The following is a 17,820-nucleotide window of genomic DNA, read 5'->3' on the forward strand; positions in this document are numbered from 1 at the left end:
TAGAGTCCATGGGGCAATCGGAACAGGTGTGTCTTGACTGAACCCCTAAATAAGACATAAGGCAGGACAACATCCAATACGTAGGCCACAGACCTATGTATCCACACTGTCGGTGTGAACCGCACTTAAGCAATGGCAGAACCAAATCCATGCCCAGGACAATGGGACTGGATTGGATGGCCCTTGTTTCAGTCATGTCCCCCTCTCCCTGTGGTGGTGCAAGTACTTGGGAAGCAGAGGCAGGTGGATATCTGTGAGTTCGAGGCCAGTCCGGTCTACACATGGAGACCCTGTCTTAAAAACAACGAAAAACAAACAAACAAAACCCAAGCAATCCTTCTCTCCCCACCGGTAGATATGGGTTGCAGGTGGGTGTGGTGGCATGCCTACCATGGTGGCATACTGGCCTGTAGTCCCAGCACTCTGGAGGCTGAAGCAGGAAGATCCAGAGTTCGAGGCAAGCATGGTTGACACGCTCCCTATCTCAAAAATAAAATTAATTTCCAGCAGGCTCTCTTGTGGTGGCCCCTTCCTTTTTGTGGGACATGGAGACCTGAAAATAATTGCGGAGAGACAAGTTGCTGGTCTGAGGCAGGAAGGCTGCAGACTCTGCCAGCCCAGATAGGAAAGTATAACAAAGGAATGTTGAAGGCAAGAAGAAGCATCTCAGGAATGGCCTGGCATCTGTGCCCAAGTGGCTTCCCCCTGTCTTGATCCTAGGAAGGGGTAGGGAGTTGGGGGGGAGCACTGTGTTCTACAGTCAAGCAGGTCTAGTAGTCCGCTGCTTGCTGGGTGTAGGATCTGGGCAAATTATCATTAATCTCCTTGAGCCTTACTGACTTCTAAAGGAAGATCTTGCAATATGTTTCAAAGCCAGGTAGGATAGCTCCTGCCTTTAATCCCAGCACTTGGGAGGCAGAGGCAAGCAGATCTCTGCGAGTTCGAGGACAACATGGTCTACATAGTGAGGTTGAGGTCATCCAGGTGAGACCACCGTCACTTTCCCATTCTTTCCTGCACCAAAGCCATGCATGTACTTAAGTTACTACAGTGTTGTTCATGGCTTCTCATCTGCACATCTTGTTCAGACTTTTCCTTTGGCCAGGCCCTCCCTCCCTTTGCCTTACACCTTACTCAGCCTTAACGCTCACCTCCGACAGACGTGCTGGTGGATGCTTGTAATCCTAGCGCTTAAGAGGCTGAGGGGTCCCAGCACTCGGGAGGCAGAGGCAGGCAGATCTCTGTGAGTTCGAGACCAGCCTGGTCTACAGAGCTAGTTCCAGGACAGGCTCCAAAGCCACAGAGAAACCCTGTCTCGAAAAACCAAAAAAAAAAAAAAAAGATAGAAAGAAAAGAGGCTAAAGGAGAAACATGGCAAGGCCAAGCTGAACAAGACCCTATTTAAGGGGGCTGGAGAAATAGCTCAGAGGTTAAAAGCATTGCCTGCTCTTCCAAAGGTCCTGAGTTCAATTCCCAGCAATCACATGGTGGCTCACAACCATCTGTAATGGGGTCTGGTGCCCTCTTCTAGCCTGTAGGCATACACACAGACAGAATACTGTATACATAATAAATAAATAATTTTTTAAAGAAAAGACCCTATTTAGAAAAAAAAAAGCCAAGCATGGCTGTGAGCACATGTATTTCCAATATTCAGGAGGGAGGGCAAGGATTTCCTCAAGTTTGAGGCCAACCTGATCTACATAGCCAGTAAAAGAGGAAGGAAGGAAAGAGAAAGAAAGAAAAAAAGAAAGAAAGAAAGAAAGAAGGAAGGAAAGAAAGAAAGAAAGAAAGAGACAAGCCTGTGTTGGGGACTGTGGACCCTCAAACCCTGAATTTTCTATGACCCCTTGCCTGCTGGAGTGAACGGTTTGTTTACCTGTGCTTGCAGGCTTGCAGCTGCTCTGAGCACATGACCCTCATGAGTTCCTGATGGCAGGGGAGTGGTTTCTGGTGGGCTTGCATCTGAAAAATCCCGATGTGGCCATTACTCAAGGAGAGCCCCATATAAGCTGCCTGGAACACAATAAAATTGGCATTCTTGTTTCAAGAATAACCCATGTCCTGTGTGTTCTTTAATGTCCAGACCCTTGCCCAACCATGGTTCCAGGTGGTGCAGGCACCTCAAGCCTGGCTTTGGCTGTCTTCTCCAGAAAACGCCTGCCATCTGCAGGGTAAACTAGGTCCCAGGTCCCTGTGCTCCTCCCAAGCCCCATGTGACTTTGTTTACCACCCTGCATCCTTTCGCTGACCAGGGCCTAACACACTTTGTCCTAGGTGAGGAAAGAGATTCCTCAGGACTCTGAGCAGATCTCCTGTAGGCCTGCCTGAACTCCACACTTAGTGGAGGTTCAGTTTGTGAGCCAACATTCCGGGTTGACAGGACAAACACTGATAAGCAGGGAAGAAAACATATCTGTGGATGTTAGCCTTGCTGACAACTCCCACAATCTCCCAACCTCCCACACCAGATCAGACTGAGTTACCAGCTCCTCTTGTGTGACTGCCAACCCCAGGAAGAGCCCCTGTTGGCGTCGTGGCAGAAACAGCAGGCAAATCTCAACTTAGGAATGGAGGCATCTGGCTTCCAGGAAGCAGCTGAGTGGCAGCCGAGGCTGAAGTACAGGGCATTCAGACAAGCCACTACGGCTGCAGCAAAGCAATGGAAGACTTTGCATCTGAAACAGGCCCCTCTCTTGGCACATTCTCTCAAGAACACAACCAAACACCTTGGAAATTCTCAGCCGTAAGAGCTAGGAAGCATTGTTGCATGCCAAATAGGCTCAAAGAGTTATTTCACCTCTGTCAACTGTGGGCTGAGGTCTGGCCCAGGACTCTCACTGAGAGAGGTCTCAGCAGACCCAGGACCAGCTTTGTCTACCCCATCACAGTAGACACTAACGGGCTGCACAGGCTGGAAGGGATTGTGCAGTGGCAGACTTGAGTTAGGAACACTTGCCTCTTCAGGTCCCCAGTATCAGTGTCGCTGCAGTTACCCTTCTTGTCCCCTAGAGGGACAGGCCCTGGCGGACAACCAGCAAGCAAGCCCTCTCTTACCTTTGACCTGAATAGATTAACCTGCTTTTTTAGGGACAGAACAGGACCAAGTAGCCCAGGCAGGCTCAAACTTGCAGCCCTACCGCCGCCCCCTCCCCAGGGGTGGGACTTCAGGTTGCTCACCCCAGGTCTGGCTAACTAAGCTCCTTTGTAGTCATGGGCTCCACTTCTCTTGCTTTCTAGACAAGAAAACTGAGACCCCAGAGGTGAACTAAAGATGGCAAAGGGGACAGTGTGGACAACAGATGGAAGATCCCAGCTGTCCCGGCTGGAGGTGGGTGTGCTGTCTACAGTGTTTTGTTTGTTGTTGTTGTTTTTTAGTTTTGTTGTTATTTGTTTATTTTTGCAACAGGTTCTCCTGTAGCTGAGGCTGGCTTTGAGCTCTTTGTTGTTGTTGCTTTTGTTTTTTCAAGAAACTAGCTCTTGTAGACCATGCTAGTCTTGAACTAACAGAGATCTGCCTCCCAAGTGCTGGGATCAAAGGCCTGCGTCCACCACTGTCCAGCCCTTCAACTCTTTTTGATTCAAGATCCTGCCTCCACTTGGCCCTGCTGGGGTTAGAAGCATGCATTACCATACCCTACTCCACCAGTTTTTTGTTTTTTAAATAAATCTCTTCCCCACGCCCTCCTCCAGAACTGATCTGAGCTCTGATAGAGCACCCTCCAGTCCGGGTCCATTCTCGGCTAGGGACAGTGTTTTCTCTGTCACAGGGACCAGATGGTACCGAGGAACTGTCTCCCTGGTATCTGATGCTGCAGTCGGCCCCTGCACAGGAGGTACAGCTTCTCTGGGGTTTCTCCCCGGGAGGGGAGTGTGTAGACAAACATGGGGGCAGTACCCCATAAGCAGAGGAGCTCCAAGTGCCTGCCGAGGAGACTCAAGCTTGCAATGGAGGCTGCAGCCTTCTCAGCAATCTTGACCCATATTCTACCATCGCCAGTCGAGGCCACGCCAGAGACGGGGCTGCTAAGACCTTTCTCAAAAAGAAGTTATAAGCATCCCCCACATAACCATAGAATGTTATGTTGTTATAAAGATCCTCCCATAATAATTACGGAATGTTATGTTGTTACCATTTTGTTTTGTTTGAAACAGGGTCTCACTATGTAGCTGGATGACCTGGACTGTTAAGGTTTTAGCTGCAGCGAAGCATCGCACTTAAACTTAAACATAGATGGACTTACTGCTCAAGCAGAACTTGCTTGTAGATTTCCCCAACCTCATAAAGGGCCAAATATTCTGGCTACACAGTGAGACGAGACCCTATCTTAGAAAACAACAACAAGCCGGGCGGTGGGGTCTCACACCTTTAATCCCAGTATTCGGGAAGCAGAGGCAGGCAGATCTCTGTGAGTTGGAGGCCAGCATAGTTTACAGAGTGAGTTTCAGGACAGCCAAGGCTACAGAGAAACCCTGTTTTGAAAAACAAACAAACAGGGGGCTGGAGAGATGGCTCAGAGGTTAAGAGCACTGCCTGCTCTTCCAAAGGTCCTGAGTTCAATTCCCAGCAACCACATGGTGGCTCACAACCATCTGTAATGAGGTCTGGTGCCCTCTTCTGGCCTGCAGGCATACACGCAAAACAGAATATTGTATACATAATAAATAAATAAATAAATAAACATTTAAAAAAAGAAAAACAAACAAACAAACAACAACAAAGGAATGCCAGACACGGTCCTCACACCTGTAACCCTAGCCCTTGAGAGTAAGAAACAAGAGGTCACTGAGGCAAACAGATCTTCCTTCTGCTTCCAGCCTAAGTTCTTTCCTTTCTGTCTCTCTCCCAAAGAGGTAGCTGCTGCCATGGCTCCTCTCCTCTCCCTCCTTCCTCTCCCTCCCTCCTCTCTTTCTCTCTCTCTGCCTCTTTCTCCTCATCACCCTTCTTCCTTCCTTCCTTTCCCCTTTCCCTTCCATAGCCCTCTAAATAAATATCCAACCTCACTCTGCATGGCATGCCTATCTGTCTCTGACTCTCACCCACCATGCAGCTTCCTGCCTGGGACTTGCTGCTCCTCATGGGGCACTGCCTCCACTCAGGGAACTGCAGCACCATTTTATTTTTACCATAACACTAGGGACGTCACACACCTCATAAACTTAGTAAGCCTTACTTTCCTGTCTGCAAAGTGGAAATCGTAAGGGCTCTTCCCTTCATGGACGTGCTGTAAGGAGTCTCTAGAAAATGACTGGAAACATGGCCAGCTCAGTCCTGGCATCATTCAATAAACGTTCAATAATGCCAGCCGGAATAAATACAGAATAAATAAAGTAATTAAAAAAACCATCCCAGCAAACAGCAGCAGTTGGGTGACATTTACTCTCTAGTTTTTCCTTATCAGCTGAAATCCCCCTTGTACGAAAAAAAAAAAAAACAACTTTATTTTCTAATATTTATTTATGAATTTTTGAGATGAGGTATTATATAAACCAGACTGGCCTTGAATTCACAGTGTGGCTGAGGATGACTTCAAACTCCTCATCTCCCAGTTTCCACTTTCCAGACAGTGGTTTTTTTTTTTTTTTTTTTTTTACCAGTTCATGCCATACCAACAAGATGAACAAAGGAGAGAGGTGTGAGGACACGAGCCTCTAATGCCAGCGCTCGAGGCCACAGCCATTCCAGACTACCAGGACCCAGCTTCAAAAACAAGAACACCCACCAGACCAAAAGAAAAAAAATAGACTAAATTTTGTGATTTACATTAACCATTATTTAAAAATTAATTTAATTACCCAATATCAGAAGTGCCTTTCTTAAATGTACTATATAGTTTTCTGACTTATAAAATGGTCATACCGAACAGAACTTCATTAACTTTGAAGTAATGTGCAGTAGTAATTAGAGGCTTTCAGACAGCTAGACTCTAAAAGTCGGGTGGGAAGCCAAGCTCAGTCTGCTACGAGCTGGGGACACTCAGCAGGAGAGGGTGTGCTTTGCTGGCTCAAGGCCCTGGTTCTGTAGCACCAACCAACAAACAAAAACAACCCAATAAAAGTGAAAAAGGGGAACACTAAGCCACTGCTGGTGGGAATACAAAATGGCCCCAAACAGTGGAAGTTCCTCTCATGACTAAACGTGGCGTCAGTTGCCATATGACCAAACAACAGCTCCAGGTATATGCCTGAGATGACTGAAAACCTAGACACACTAACTTGCACAAGATTGCCCAAAGCAGTGTTGCTCAATGGTCAGAACAGAAACCCATGATGTCCACGAACATGGAAACACGTAGTCTATGTTAACAATAGAAAAATACTGGGCCATAACATGACTGGGTTTTTTTTTTCATTTCATTTATTTACGTGTATGTGTTTTGTCTGCATGTTTATCTGTACACCACATATGTTCCTAGTACCTGTAGAGACCATCAGATCCCCAGTCTGTAAGCAGTTACAGAGGATTATGTAAGCAGACGAATGTGCCAGCTTTGACTGTTGGCTTTGTCCACATATCCTGAGTCCATTACTATGGAAATTCAGAACAGAAACCAGACATGCTTGCCCACAATCCCTGGCACTCAGAGGCAGAGGCCGAGGGTCAGAGATCATCAGCCACGGTCATCTGTCACCTAACTGCGGCTTTAACCTGTAAAACATGCACTAGGAGTCATCCCGTGTCTCCCTTCCCTTGCCATGTCCACACCCCTGATTCCAGGAACCAGGATAGACTGTTATTACTTCTTGCAGCCTAGCAAGCCCTGCCCCCTCCCTCTGGCCACGGCCAGGGTCTGGTAAGGACTCTCTGGTGACAAAACTCAAAGCCTCCACTCTAGGAGGTGCATGTCCTCACATCTCTACCTTCTCTGTCCCAGTGGGCAGTGCTCAAAGTATCTGTTCCCAACAGTCAAAGCCTAGGTCTTGTGGCTTAGCGCTTCATGCCTGGCTTATTATTGCCTCTACTTCTCCTGTCCACAGGCTCAACTCATCTGCTACCTCTCTACCTCTATCTTGGCTCTCAGTGCTGCAATCCCTGGGACAGCCACAGCAAATGTAGGATCAAGTGCCTACACAGTTGGGAGCTGTTTTCTAGGCCTCCTCTCTCCATCTCTGGTCTCCAGGTGCTAATGGGATGTTGGCCTAGTGCAGACTGGACAGATAAAAGAACCTGCCTGTTTCTCTCTTCTGACTTTTGTTTTTCAAGACAGGATTTTTCTATGCAGTCTTGGCTGTCCTGGAACTGACCAGGCTGGCATCAAACTCAGAGATCCACCTACCTTTGCCTCCCTAGTGCTGGGATTAAAAGTGTGTGCCACCACTGCCTGGAAGGGATGCTACTTTTACAGTAGCATCAAAGACTGCAGACTCACAGTTGAGAAAGTAGGACATAGGCTTTCATTTTGGGCCACCAACGTCTCCCAAATCATGACACAGAGACTTGTTATTAGTTATGAATGCGCGGCCTTAGCTTAGGCTCATTTCTTTGTTGTTTTTTTTTAATATAAACTGATTGGCCCATTAGCTCAGGCTTCTTATTAACACTTACAACTTATATTAGCCCATTATTCTTGTCTATGTTAGCCATGTGGCTTGGTACCTTTTTTGGCAAGGCAGTCACATCTTGCTTGCTCTACAGCTGGGTCACGACTACAGACTGAGCTTTCCTCTCCCAGAATTCTCCTGTTCTCATCACCCAGCCTCTACTTCCTGCCTGGTTGTCCTGCCTATACTTCCTGCCTGGCTAGTGGCCAGTCAGCGTTTTATTAAAATACAATTGACAGGGTACAAACCATTGTACCACAGCACTCCTTCCACCTTTTTTAAAACAAGAACTCTGATCGAATTTCCTTTGTTTAGCTTTACTCCTGATCATTATCCATAACAACTTGTAATCAACATTCTAAACAAAGGCAAATATCCATAATCCAGTTTTTGGGAAAGTGGGCATAGCTTTTTAGGCTACTTCCTGCTGATTGGGGGGTGCTGATAATCTCATTGTTTAGGAAAACAGCCATATATATATATATATATATATATATATATATATATATATATATATAGTACAAAATAAAATATACATAATACAAAATAAAAATAAATTTTAAAAATTAAAAAAAAATAATTCAGATTGAAGCTCACACCTGTAATCCTCACACTTGGGAGGTAAAGGCAAGATTTCCTCAAATTGTAAACCAGCCTGAACTACTTAAGAGATTCTACTTCCCAAAAAAAGTTAAAAAAGAATCTAGGATGAAGGCACAGTGCAATGACAGAGCATTTATCTAGTGTATGTGAGGCCTAGGTTTGACCCCCTAACACTGAAAAAAGTCCTACCCTCCCCCCCAGCCACAGTTTTACTTCTGTGGCCTGAAGTCAGCCTTGACTCAAAATACTAAGAAAGAAATTCCAAGAATAAATAAATTTTTTTTGTTTGTTTTTGAGGCAGGGTTTCCCTGTGTAGTCCTGACTGTCCTAGAACTCACTCTGTAGATCAAGCTGGCCTTGAACTCAGAGATCCGCCTGCCTCTGCCTCCTGAGTGCTGGGATTAAAGGCATTCACCACCACAACCCAACAATAATTCTTAAATTTTAAATAAGAATCTCTCCATCCATTGCCATGCATCCTGAACAAGGATAGTCCTTGTGTCTAGCGTATCCGGGCTTTGTACTATGCAAGTGTTTGCGTTTAAAGAGCCCAGTGCTCAATCCTTCGGGCTCTGACTCTCCAAGCTCTTTGTCTCTCATGCAGGGATGAATTCACAAGAAGAAGAGTGAACACAGAGCCATGAGACAGTCTCAACAGGAGAAGTCACGTTGGACTAAATGCTCAGCTAAGTCTGGCGACCTGAGCTCTGTCACTGGATCCCGCTAGGTGAAAGGAGAGGACTGACCCTTGCTAGTTGTTCTCTGACCTGCAAAGGCACACACGCATAAATAAATAAATAAACTTTACAAATGAGAAACCATTTTCATTTATTTTTCTTAAGATTTATTTAGTATGTATACAGTGTTCTGTCTGCATGTATGTGTGCAGGCCAGACCAGTAGAGGGCACCAGATCTCATTACAGATGGTTGAGAGCCACCATGTGGTTGATGGGACTTGAACTCAGGACCTCTGGAAGAGTAGCCAGTACTCTTAACCATCTCTCCAGCCCCCCATTTTCATTATTACACTTTGCTGTTATAATAGATTTATTTCATTGTCATCACTGTTGATTTTTTTCTTTTGGTTTTACAAGACAGGGCTTCTTTTTAGCTTTGGAGCCTGTTCTGGAATTCACTCTGTAGCCCAGGCTGGCCTCGAACTCACAGAGATCCGCCTGCCTCTGCCTCCCAAGTGCTGGGATTAAAGGCGTGTGCCACCACCGCCAGGCTCACTGTTGAATTCTTACCATTTGTATGGATTGGGGTTTTGTTTGTTTGTTTATTTGTTGTCAATTTGAATCACCTAAGAAGAGTAACCCTTCTAGGAAAGCCAGGGCCACACAGAGAAACCCTGTCTCAGAAAACAAAACAAACAAAAAAAAAAAAAAAAAAGGAGGACAAGGAGGAGTGATCCTTAACTCCCTAACTGAGAAATTGCCACTATCAAACTGCCCTGTGGGCATGTCTGTGGAGAACTTTCTTAATTATTATTGATGTGGGAGGGCCCAGCCCACTATGGGCAGTGCTATCCCTAGGCAGAAAGGTAGCTGAGGAGGCCATGAGAAACAAGCCAATGAGCAACACTCTCTGCTTCAGTTCCTGCCTCCAGCTTCCTGCCTTGAGTTCCTTCCTTGGCTTCCTTGGTGGGCTGTAACCTGTAAGCCTTTCCTCCCCTAGTTACTTGGTTGTGCTACTTGTGGCAGCAATCGGTCCTAATTTATAAGTCAAACTGTATCAAGAGTATCCACATAGAGAAAAAACACATCCATATAGAGCTCAGAATTGACTTTTGAGCATCTCCTGGAGGTCTTAGTACCTACTTCCTGACCCTAGGGGAGACAGCTGCAATGAAGTCCCAGTGTTGCCATAGAGACTATAAGGATGAAGAGGAAAGGGTGTCAGCTCAAGCCAACGATGTTTGTTCCATTAAAGCTGCCGGGCCTCCGCTCTTATTAGTTCTGGTGAAGTCATGAACTGGCACTTTGCAGGGTGTCAGGAGCCTGCTTTCCTGCTCTTGTTGCAGGAACACAGGGCCCAAAACACCTGTCACTGTGCTAATTCCTTCAGGCCTGGACCCTGTACAGTCACTGTGATGCTGAACTGTCACTGCCATTGCCACCGATGAACCCGTGTCAAAGGCACACGTGCCTGCCACCATTACCACCAGTGCAAGAATGCCACAAGTCAAGAGAGGAGGAAAGCATGTCTTTCTCTAGCTTTCCATCCAGTCTGCCACCGTGACTTCCACAGTAGCCATCAGTAGCCAACTGGAAAGAATCAGCTCTCAACACCTGCTGTACACCGCGGCGAGAAAGGGCTTTGGTGCTCTGATCTTCATGTCTACCCTGGGGTGCCCTGACTGTGGGCCGGGCATTGTTCTGAGTGCATCTGTAGCATGTTTGGGATGCAATGACTCAACAAACTGAGTGCAGCAGGCCTCCCTGCTGTGGATGCATCTCATCCAACGCATGGACCGTCTCAGCAAGGCAGGAAGCTGAAACTCTCCCAAGGAAGACAGCATTGCTCCTGCCTATGCACCCAAGAGCTGAGACTTCTTCCACCCAAGCTGCCTTGAAATGACCAGTGAGCACCTTCAGAACCCTCAGACTGAAGTGAGACTGTCTGTTCTCATGACTCAGACCACTGGACCTGCCAGAAGTGACACCTTCTGCGACATGTGTTCTGCATGCTGACTCACCTAAAGCAGGCTGGGTTTAGCTTCCAAAAAAGGACAAGGCAATTTCTAGTACATTTGAATGAGTGTGTGTGTGTGTGTGTGTGTGTGTGTGTGTGTGCACGTGTGGGTGTGTGAGAGAGAGAGAGAATGTGTGTGAGAGAGAATGTGTGTGTGAGAGAGAATGTGTGTGTGAGAGAGAGAATGTGTGTGAGAGAGAATGTGTGTGAGAGAGAATGTGTGTGTGAGAGAGAGAATGTGTGTGTGTGTGAGAGAGAGAATGTGTGTGTGTGAGAGAGAGAGAATGTGTGTGTGAGAGAGAGAGAATGTGTGTGTGTGAGAGAGAGAATGTGTGTGTGTGAGAGAGAGAATGTGTGTGTGTGAGAGAGAATGTGTGTGTGAGAGAGAATGTGTATGAGAGAGAGAGAGAATGTGTGTGTGAGAGAGAATGTGTGTGTGTGTGTGTGTGTGTGTGTGTGTGTGAGAGAGAGAGAGAGAGAGAGAGAGAGAGAGAGAATGATATGCCTCTCTGTAGAACCTTGACCAAGGCAGGCAGGCAGGAATGGAAGTGGGAACAAAAAGGCCATTGCAAAAGCTTTACATTTTGGAAATGCCTGCTCAGCTCTGAAGGCCGGCTCTGAAGGCCGGCTCTGAAGGCAGGCATCCCTTCCCCTCTGGGGAATGTTTATGTGGGCACTCTAACCCTGTAGCTCATTCCCAGCCTTTTCCACCCATCATCTTTTCTCTCTAGTCCGTTTTTACTTAATTTAATTACTTACTATTTATGCATTTCTTGAGACACAGTCTCACTCTGAAGCCCTGGTTGCCCTGGGACTCCCTATATAAACCAGTCTATACTTGAACTCACAGAGATCCACCTGTCTCTACCTCCTGGGTTCTGAAATTAAAGGTTTGTGCCCCAGTGCCCGGTTGTGGAATATTCCTTTACACTATGTCAAGATATGTCACTGTGATTGGTTTCATAAGAAGCTAAACAGCCAGCAGCTATGGAGAATTTGGGGAGCAGAGACAGGTGGATCTATATGAATTTGAGGCCAGCCTGGTCTACAAGGTGAATTCTGGAAGACATGCAGAGGAACAGGAGGAAGGATGGGAGGAACCAGAGGAGGCAGGGCCACCACTAGATCATGACCCACAGAATCAACTGACTGGGACTCAGGGGGCTCGCCTGTAGGGGTCTAACCTATGCTCTCTGCATATATGTTATGGCTAAGTACTTTGGTCTTCTTGTGGGATTCCCAGCAGTGGGGGCAGGGCTGTCTCTGACTCTTGCCTACTAGTGGGACCCTTGTCCTCCTACTGGGTCCCTCATGCATCCTTGATGTATGGTATGTGCCTTCTCACCTTATTGTAGCACTTTAGGCCATGTTTGTCTGATGTCTCTGAGGCCTGCTCTTCAGAGGCGGGGGTGGGGTGGATCTGGGGTAGAGGAGAAGTGTGGAGAAGAAATGGCAGGAGGGTAGGGAAGGGAAACTGAGAACAGGATGTAATATACGAGAAAAAGGGGAAAAGAAAGAAAAGTACTTACGGTGGAGCGATGGAACCCCCGCTCTACCCACACTTCAGCCAGCATTCACCCTAGGTGGTGTTCTGTACTGATATTTTGTGCCCACTCTCAGGGCTGTATACCTAGCAACAGTAAGAGTTGGCACAGCTGTCTGTGAACCTCTGAACTGGGCTGCCTGCGGCTGTGCAGAGGCAGGCTGCATCACAGTGCCATGGGCAGGGAAGCACGGAAGGAAACACCGGAAACAAACTGGAGATGTTATCTTCTCCTCTGCCCTGGGGAAGCCAGGGCCAGTAGCCCCGCCCCCATCGCCTGCTGGTGCACAATTAGCCTCCCACCCCTGCCTGAGCCACTGCAGCACCAGGCCGGCCCCTGCCCACACGCAAGGTGAAAACAACTCCTTTCTTTCCACCAGCTGCCACGTTCTCACCTCCTGTGGAATATTGAGTAAACCTAGCATGTTCGCCCCTTCTCTCCATCCTACTGAGGCCTGGAGACATGAAAAGTCTTTCCCAAGATGGCTTATGTCTCCCAGACCTGCCCCAGAGAGACACTGAAAGACTACATACAGCACATAGTCTGCAAACTTGAGGATCTCTTAGCCCAAAGAAAACCTTGTTCTCTGTCCACAAATAAATTGATGGTATTTGTGGTGCTAGGGATGGAGGCTAGGACTCAGCTCAGACTAGGTCTGCTATTGAGCTGCACTGCAAATGCACACCCCGTCCCCAGAACCCAGAACCTACCTCGCTGGCTCGCGCTCTCTCTCTCTCTCTCTCTCTCTCTCTCTCTCTCTCTCTCTCTCTCTCACACACACACACACACATACACACACACACACACACACACACACACTTTATATTGTTTGTGGGTTTGTTTTTAGTTCTGTTTTGAGACAAATCCTCACACTGACTGAACTCACACACTAAGCAGTGGAGGGTGACCCTGAACTTCTGACCCTCCCCCCTCAAGCTCCCAATTCTTGGAATTAAAAACCGATCACGCCCACCACACCCTCTTTGGAGAAGAAACACCTGATACATTTTTTGCTGTTATTTTGTGGCACAGGGATTAAATCCAAGGTCTGACACAACCTGGCCCTGTGTGCTACACACAGCAGGCTTTCTCAGCCAGGGCTACCTACCCCTCCTCTGCTGGGGGCAGGGTGGGGCAGCTCCTGGCAACTCTGTGAACTGGACAGCTTGCTGGAAAGCTTTGGGAGGGTCAGACAAGTCCATGTCCTCGCTGAGGTCAGAGCACAGTCTCAGAGAGGTGAGTCAGAGGACCCTACTCTCTGAAGTTGCGCCCTGGACCCTTTACTGCTGGGCACGGCCAGTCTCCCTCACCTCAGCCTCCTTGGAGACACAAATCTGAAAACGCAGACTCTGCCACTTAGCAGCAGAGGTGCAGACGCAGTTTCGGGACCAGAGGTGAGGGAGAATTCTGCCTCTCCCTCCAGCAGAGCCCAACACCTAGCTCCCTCTAGGCTGGCGAGCAAGGTCTACAGTCTTGATTCTTCATCTGCAACTCCCTCCTGTGTGCCCTACTTGGTGGCAATAGTAGGTGCTATAGCTGTCTACCCGGCTGGTCTGTTCTCCAGGAAGGTGGTGCATCAAGTCCTAGTTACCCTTTAGTCATGTTCCTTTGTTTAAGACAAGGTCTTCAAGCCCAGGCTGGCCTTGAAGTCTTTATGTAGCCCAAGGCTGGTCTCAATCTCCTTGTGGGACAGCAGGTTAGAGCCACCAGGCCTGGCTTAGAGAATTTCCTTTGCATCTCTTTCTCACACCTGACCAAAAGCATCCTGGGAAGGAGGGTGCTTGGCTTTACATTTCCCTATCACTGTTCATCACTGGGGGAAGTCAGGACAAAAAACTCAGGGTGGGGGCTAAAGCAGAGACAATGGAGGAGCGCTGCTTACTGGCTTGCTCCCATGGCTTGCTCAGTCTGCTTTCCTACAGCCCAAGACCACCTGTCCAGGTGTGGGTGGCACTGCCCTCTGTGGTATAGACCCTCCGACACCAATCATTAATCAAGAAAATGTCCACTGGCTTCCCTTACAGGCCAATCTGATGGAGGCATTTTCTCAGTTGAGGGTCTCTCTTTCCAACCCTCCCAAGCTTGTATCGAGCTGACAAAAAAATTCGAAGCTGCACACATTCAATGAACAGTCCATCTTCAGGACAGAGTTACTGGGTCCAATCACTGAGGTACTGGTGTAGGAACTGTAACAGTTACTTCTGCAAAGCAGGAGACAGGACAGACCAAGTGCTGAGGGGAGGGTGGGAAATGCGGGGAGGAGAGGAAAAGGGAGGGCAAGGAAAGGGAAGGCTGCTGTACTGAAGGCCTTCACGTGAGCACAGGTTCTGGGCTCCCCTCCAGCCTTTCACACTGCACAGTCACAGCCTGAGCTGGGCTGGAAAGTCAACTTCTGAGTGTGGTTGGTCACCGACTGCTGAGTGTGGCGATCACCAACTGCTGGCTGAGTGTGGCAATCACCTATAGCTGAGTGTGGCAATCACCTATAGCTGAGTGTGGCGGTCACCAACAGCTGAGTGTGGTTGGTCACCAACTGCTGAGTGTGGCAGTCACCAACAGCTGAGTGTGGCGATCACCTATAGCTGAGTGTGGTTGGTCACCAACTGCTGAGTGTGGCAATCACCTATAGCTGAGTGTGGTTGGTCACCGACAGCTGAGTGTGGTGATCACCAACTGCTGAGTGTGGCGATCACCTATAGCTGAGTGTGGTTGGTCACCAACTGCTGACTGTTGCGATCACCTATAGCTGAGTGTGGTTGGTCACCGACAGCTGAGTGTGGCGATCACCAACTGCTGAGTGTGGCGATCACCAACTGCTGAGTGTGGCGGTCACCTATAGCTGAGTGTGGCGATCACCAACTGCTGAAGTACTCAAGTCCAGCAGGAAAAACTCTAGAGCCCGGGAGGCAAAGCAGCAAGACCCTGTGAAGATAAAGGAGCGGGGAGACAGCTCACTGAGTCAGACAAGGACAGGAGTTTATTTCCCCAGCAACCACAGGAAAAGCTGTAGCCTGTGAGTGTCTGAGACTCAGCATGGGTGCGGGAAAAGACAGACAGATCCTGAGCTCTCTGACCAGCTGTAAGGACAAGCTTCCGGGTTGGGTCAGTGAGACCCTGTCTCGAGACAGTAACGTACAGAGAAACAGAGGAAGGCCTGCTTTGACTCTATAAGCACAGGTACTAATGCTCACTGGCCGCACGGGTGTGTATACAGGTATGCACACATCATATAAGAACAGAATATGATGGGATGGAAGGAAGTGCTTAAAGGGGAGGTCATGCTCTAGACTGATGGAACCATTCTAGAACACAGTGGGGTGCCTAGGGGTGATCATTTGATTGTTTACCCAAGATGAATGTTCCCAGTATCAAGGAGGCCAGGCTGAGCTACAGAGTAAGACCCTATCTCAAAAAATATATGTGCATAAAACAAAGTCAAAAAGGAACAATAACACAGCTGCCACTGAAAAACAGTGCAGACATCAAAGGTGGCATCCACAGTTACAACAGGCTTTGGGACCACAGCAGAGAAGACATTAACACTCCAGTGCACTCCGCTTCCACAGGGGACCTGGAGACCAAAGTGTGGCTAAGGCAAGGAGAGGAAGTCACCAACTCACACAGAAGAGGGAAAATGCGCCTGGACCAGGTGTGGAGGTACACCTCTGAACCAGCGGGGACAGGAGGACTCCTACAAATTCAAGGACTATTTGGGGAGTTCCAGGCCAGCCTAGGTTACTGGTAAGAACCTGTCTTAATAAACAAAAGGTTTGGTGGCTCGTGCCTGTAAACCCAGCATTTCACTGTGAGTTTAAGACCAGCCTGGGCTACACAACAAGACACTCTCGCCAAAAAGAAAACAAGGGCGGGGGGGGGGGGGGCAATTCTCTTTGTGGCTGACAACCCTCCTCCACTCTGAAAAACCTCACCACAGGTCTGGTAAGAGGCCTCCAGGGACAGGAAGATCAGGTAGAGCTGAGGGCCCATTGGTCGTGGCAAGAGTGTTAGCCTTCGGGTAGGGTGAAAGCGCCACAGGGAAGGTGAAGGGAATAAGGCCAGCAGGACACCCTGTGCTGCCTAAAGCTTTAGGGCTGCTGCAGGCCAGGTAGGCTCTTCCCATTTGGAGGCAGGCACATTAAAACCAACACTCAGGAAGTAGAGGCATGGGTTCGAGGACAGCCTGGTCTACATGAGACCCTTTCTAAAACTAAAACAAAAACAAACAACAATAACAAAACCAAAGACCAAACAAACAACCCAGACTGTTCCTAGGTTTGTGGTCCCTCTTCTTGTCCTGGACCATTTGTCTGTAGCAGAGTCTTGCTGATATTGCCAAGACTTGTCTGTCTCAAAGCAATCCTCCTGCCTAAGCTTCCTCCCCCCTCTTGAAGGAAGACACTGCTGTTTGTCTTCCCTTTGAGCTTAGCATCTGCTAGGAACTCCTGAGGGGGAGAAAGCACTGCCTGGGCACAGACAGGTTACACAGGGGTGGATCCAGGGGCATGTTAGATTGCCAGGCTGAGGGTGCCTGGTGTCCTGGCCTACTCGGTCTGAAGTCATGGCCTACAGTGCTTGGTTGAGCTGATATTCACTGGAGAAATCAGTTAACGATGAGGCTAGGATGATGCTCTCAGAGGAAAAGAAACCAAAGAAGATTAAAACGAATAATCCTTGAGAACATGGTGAATGCCTGCAATCCCAGCTACTCAGAGGCTGCGAAGGAAGAAGACACTTCAAGACGGACCTGGGCTCATCTGGGCCACTTGGTGAGATTCTATCCATCTCAAAATGAAAAAGTTTTAAAATTGAAAAGGAAGGTTGGAGCTGTGGGTGTAGCTCAGGTGACAGTCTTGCCTAATGTGCCAAAACACCACACAAACATCCTAGTGGTGCAGCCTGGGATTTGAGCACTGGGGCAGCAGAGGCAGGAGGATTCCAGATCATCTGTAGCTATGTTGGAGGCCAGCCTAGGGACAGGCAACACTGCTGTTGTTTCTTTAAGGTGGTGGTTAATACAGAAACTCCTAACTAGCCAAAGTACCAAGGGGAAGTGACAATCACCTCCCTCTAAGCCTCAGGGAATATGGAGGATGAGTGGTCAGGGAGAATCAAGAGCCGGGGGCTAGAGAGATGGCTCAGTGGTTCATAGCACCCCCATGGGGAGGCTCACATCCACGTGTAAGATCCCCATAAGATGCAACACCTGTCCTCCTCAGGCCCTGCACTCATGGATACATGCACACACGCACAATTTTCAATCTCTTTACCATGCTCAGACTCTAGGTTCAGTAGTCCCTGGAACTGGAAATTAGACCTTACAACGCTTCCTAGGCATTTTCCACACACCCTTATCTGCATGTGTGTCTGCCATATCTGTCTGCCAGGGATGTGGACTAAGTTGGTCTCTGTTTATGACGGCATTAAGTCAAGGTCCGA

This window comes from Microtus oregoni, unplaced genomic scaffold (genome assembly GCF_018167655.1).
Source record: "Microtus oregoni isolate MIOR12 unplaced genomic scaffold, Mior012 000007F_ref0000211, whole genome shotgun sequence".
NCBI classification, from domain to species: domain Eukaryota; kingdom Metazoa; phylum Chordata; class Mammalia; order Rodentia; family Cricetidae; genus Microtus; species Microtus oregoni.